Below are 5,347 nucleotides of genomic sequence, written 5' to 3'. Positions count from 1 at the left end.
ATTCTTTTATTCCTGACATACCTGTAGAAAGCTTTAGGGTTTTCCTTGATCCTACCTGCTAAAGACTTCTCATGTCCCCTCCTGGCTCTTCTTAGCTCTCTCTTTAGGTCCTTCCTGGCTAACGTGCAACTCTCAAGCGCCCTCACTGAGCCTTCACGCCTCATCTCTACACAAGCCTCCTTCTTCCTCTTGACAAGAGATTCAACTTCTTTAGTAAACCACGGTTCCCTCGCTCGACCACTTCCTCCCTGCCTGACAGGTACATACTTCTCAAGGACACGCAGTAGCTGTTCCTTGAACAAGCTCCACATTTCAATTGTGCCCAGCCCCTGCAGTTTCCTTCTCCATCCTATGCATCCTAAATCTTGCCTCATCGCCTCATAATTGCCTTTCCCCCAGCTATAATTCTTGTCCTGCGGTATATACCGATCCCTTTCCATCGCTAAAGTAAACGTAACCGAATTGTGGTCACTATCACCAAAGTGCTCACCTACCTCCAAATCTAACACCTGGCCTGGTTCATTACCCAGTACCAAATCCAATGTGGCCTCGCCTCTTGTTGGCCTATCTACATACTGTGTCAGGAAACCCTCCTGCACACATTGGACAAAAACTGACCCATCTGAAGTACTCGAACTATAGCGTTTCTAGTCAATATTTGGAAAGTTAAAGTCCCCGATAACAACTACCCTGTTACTTTCGCTCCTATCCAGAATCATCTTTGCAATCTTTTCCTTGACATCTCTGGAACTTTTCGGAGGCCTATAGAAAACTCCCAACAGGGTGACCTCTCCTTTCCTGGTTCTAACCTCAGCCCATACTACCTCAGTAGACGAGTTGTCATCAAACGTCCTTTCTGCCACCGTAATACTGTCCTTGACTAACAATGCCACACCTCCCCCTCTTTTACCACCTTCCCTGATCTTACTGAAACATCTAAACCCCGGAACCTGCAACAACCATTCCTGTCCCTGCTCTATCCATGTCTCCGAAATGGCCACAACATCGAAGTCCCAGGTACCAACCCATGCTGCAAGTTCACCCACCTTATTCCGGATGCTCCTGGCATTGAAGTAGACACACTTCAAACCACCTTCCTGCCTGCCGGTACACTCCTGCAACCTTGAAACCTTATTTATGACCTCACTACTCTCAACCTCCTGTACACTGGAGCTACAATTCAGGTTCCCACCCCCCTGTTGAATTAGTTTAAACCCTCCCGAAGAGCATTAGCAAATTTCCCCCCCAGGATATTGGTACCCCTCTGGTTCAGGTGTAGACCATCCCGTTTGTAGAGGTCCCACCTACCCCAGAATGAGCCCCAATTATCCAGGTATCTGAATCCCTCCCTCCTGCACCATCCCTGTAGCCACGTGTTCAACTGCTCTCTCTCCCTATTCCTCGCCTCGCTAGCACGTGGCACGGGTAACAAACCAGAGATAACAACTCTGCTTGTTCTAGCTCTCAGCTTCCACCCTAGCTCCTTGAATTTCTGCCTTACGTCCCCATCCCTTTTCCTACCTATGTCGTTGGTGCCTGTGTGGACCACGACTTGGGGCTGCTCCCCCTCCCCCTTAAGGATCCCGAAAACACGATCCGAGACATCACGGACCCTGGCACCTGGGAGGCAACACACCAACCGCGAGTCTCTCTCGTTCCCACAGAATCTCCTATCTGTCCCCCTAACTATGGAGTCCCCAATGACTAATGCTCTCCTCCTCTCCCCCCTTCCCTTCTGAGCAACAGGGACAGACTCTGTGCCAGAGACCTGTACCCCATGGCTTACCCCTGGTAAGTCATCCCCCTAACAGTATCCAAAACGGTATACTTGTTTTTGAGGGGAATGGCCACAGGGGATCCCTGCACTGTCTGCCTGTTCCCTTTCCGTCCCCTGACTGTAACCCATCTACTTTTTTCCTGTACCTGAGGTGTGACTACCTCCCCGTAACTCCTCTCAATTACCCCCTCAGCCTCCCGAATGATCTGAAGTTCATCCAGCTCCAGCTCCAGTTCCCTAACACGGTTTCTGAGGAGCTGGAGTTGGGTGCACTTCCCGCAGATGAAGTCAGTGGGGACACTAGTGGTGACCCTTACCTCCCACATTCTACAGGAGGAGCATACAACTGCCCTAACATCCATTCCCACTGTTCTGAATTCCCAAACAGACAAATTTAAAAAAAATATACACGGTGGCACAGTGGTTAGCACTGCTGCCTCACAGCGCCAGGGACCTGGGTTCGATTCCAGCCTCGGGCGACTGTCTGTGTGGAGTTTGCACATTCTCCCCGTGTCTGCGTGGGTTTTCTCCGGGTGCTCCGGTTTCCTCCCACAGTCCAAAGATGTGCAGGTTAGGTGGATTGGCCATGCTAAATTGCCCATAGTGTTCAGGGAGGTAGAGGGTGTATATTAGGTGGGTCATGGGGGGATGGATCTGGGTGGGATGCTCTGAGGTTCGGTGTGGACTTGTTGGGCCGAAGGGCCTGTTTCCACACTGTAGGGATTCTAATTCTTCTAATTCTAAAAAGTAGCCTTACCAAATCAGCGCTCAGAACCTTTTTTTTGGTTAGAGGAGGAGGATGGGTGGGAGACACTACCTAGGTAGTGTTTCGGGTAAAGCAACCGCCCAAATATATTACCTCACTTACTCCAAAAATGGAGTCACGCGAGGTAAAACTTTTATAACCGAAAACTGAAAACAACTGAAAGCATGGGCTAAGGAGTGACATGGAGTTTAATTTAGATAAATGTGAGATGTTACATTTTGGAACGGGAAATCAGGGCAGGATTATATACTTAACGGCAGGGCCCTGGGGAGCATTGCCGAACAAAGAGACCTAGGGGTGCAAGTGCATAGTTCCTCAAAAGTGGAGTGACGGTGGTAAATGTGGCGTTTGGCACACTCGCCTTCATTGCTCAGAACATTTGCGTATCGGAGTTGGGACATCGTGTTACAGCTGTACAGGACATTGCTGAGGCTACTTGTAGAATACTGCATACAATTCTGGTCTCCCTGCTATAGGAAAGATGCTATTAAACTTGAAATGGCTCAGAAAAGATTTACAAGGATGTTGCTGGGCAGGCTGGGACTATTTTCACTGGAGTGTCGGAGACTGAGGGGTGACTTTATAGAAGTTTATAAAATCATGAGGGGCATGGATAAGGTGAATACCCATAGGTCTTTTCCCCTGGGTAGGGGAGTCCAAAACTAGAGGGCATAGGTTTAAGGCAAGAGGGGAAAGATTTAAAAAGTGACCCTAGGGACAACTTTTTCACGCATGTGGGCACGTATGGAACGAGCTGCCAGAGGAAGTGGTGGATGCTGGTACAATTTCGATATTTAAAAGGCATCTGAATGGGTATACAAATAGAAAGGGTTTAGAGGAATATGGGGCAAATGGGACCAGATTTATTTAGGATATCTATTTAGGTTGGCATGGACAAGCCAGACTGAAGGATCTGCTTCAATGTTGTATGACTCTGTAGCAAGTATGTAAAACACTGACTTCAATCTTGTTTGAAGCACAAAACTGTGTTGCTGGTTATTTTAAAACTGGAATTTCAAACATTAAAAGCAGGCCATGGGCGAACTTTAGGGAGATGTCTGCTGTATGGTCATGGCAAGGACACAAATGTATCAGCTGAGGAGGCTGGAAGTTCAAGTACAGAAGGAACAAGAAGGGTCACATAAATTTGCTAACAAAGTCAAATCATCTTTTATTTTAAGAAATCTGTCTGCACAGAAATTTCAAATAAAGAAAAGATGGGGAACAATTCGTAAATAGACCCTCAGGTAAAGTAACCAGCTAATACATTATCCATTTATTTGATACAGTCAGCGCTAGGACAGTGTGTGCCGTTACATGTACAGTCAGTGCTGCACCAAAACTACTTCTGATAAATAACCTTCAATGCTTGAGTAAGCATGAGAAGACAGTCCCAATAATGACTATAACTGTGCTTCCAAACCAGTTCATTCCGCAGTCAAGAATCTCAGTGTAAACGGGGTCACAAAGTCAACTCTCCAGAAGCATCTCCCTATCTGCACAGCGTGGAAACCACCAGCTTTGAGTGACCCTTCACCAAAACCCTACATGAGAGAACCCACATGGACATGGGGAACGACATGGTCAGGACAACGGTCTGAAGCCTTCCAGAGACAGATGGCAGCAGAGGGTTTCTTTCCCCCCCTCTATTCTGTCTGTGTAAAAAGGCTGCATGAAAATTAACATTGTTACTTAATCACAATAATAGTCACAATTTGATTGATCAGAATGCGCAACAGTGGAGACTCGGAGACAAAGCAATAATTTCAACTACAAATCCAGCCCTAACGATTTGAAAAGGAAGTTCAGAAATATTTTGCTTCTCCAAGATTGGTGACTTTCCCAAAGCTTGGTTTCAGAAATACCTATGGAGAGGATGGAGTTGAAGGGAAGGGTGCCAGAAGGACAACATCAACACACGAAAGGGTCAGAGATTTCTGTGATTTTTTTTTTCTAAGACTAATCTTGGGTTTTGAAAACATGTAAGATGTAGTAGAAAGGAAAACCTAGGAGTTTCATACATTAGAAGTCCTGGGAATAGAAACGAATTTGAGTGGATGACAGTACGATCAGTTTGTGCCCTTGACACACACTGCTTCCCAGTTCAGCAACATCCATACTTAAAATTTTCAAATCCCTCCACTACTTTGACCCTCGATATCATAACTTCCTCCAGCCCTCAGACCCGCTCTCTTCTAGTTCTGGCTTCTTGCACCAGTGTTATCACTCCTTCATCAACAACAGCACCAGCAGCTCCTGGGGCCCAAAACCTCTCCATCCATCTATCTATCTATCTCTCCATCCATCCATTCTCATTCTCTCTCTCTCACCCCCGCCCCCCCAACCCCCATTAGGATGTTTATTAAAATAGCTTCTTCGACTGTGCTTTTGGCCATCAGTCCTGTTGTGTTACCTGATTCAATGTTGAATTTTGTATGATAACACACCTGTGAAGCAGCTTAGGATGTTTTACTTTGTTCAAAGTATAAACAAAGTTATGGGTGTCAATACAGTGAGGGGTTAGTGGTCAATTGCAAATTGTGACTACAGTTAGATAATGCCAGCTGTTAATCCCAAGGATAACAAGTTAATACTTTCACAAGAGCTTCCTTTTATTCTTTACTTACACAAGGTATGGGTCTTTTGCCAGCATGTTGCCCACCCCCAATTACCTTTGGAGTGAGTGCTCCATCCCAGAAGGCATGCGACCAAGGGTCTAGAGTCACACGTAGGCCAGATTGGGTAAGCATGGCAGATTTCTTTCCCCAAAGGACATTAGCGAAGAGAACGGGGTGAGGGGGGGG

General features: G+C 46.5%; 1 protein-coding gene across 2 annotated transcripts in view; it reads right to left on the bottom strand.

The window, feature by feature from the left end:
* The window catches only part of LOC125487255 (cysteine protease ATG4D-like), a 9,632-nt gene that overhangs the window by 3,843 nt on the left and 442 nt on the right, over window positions 1–5,347 (bottom strand). The window lies entirely within an intron of this gene.

Source organism: Rhincodon typus, chromosome 38 (genome assembly GCF_021869965.1).
Source record: "Rhincodon typus isolate 14 chromosome 38, sRhiTyp1.1, whole genome shotgun sequence".
NCBI classification, from domain to species: Eukaryota; Metazoa; Chordata; class Chondrichthyes; order Orectolobiformes; family Rhincodontidae; genus Rhincodon; species Rhincodon typus.
The sequence above is the reverse complement of the archived record's forward strand: the minus strand, read 5'-3'. Positions and strand labels throughout refer to the sequence as shown.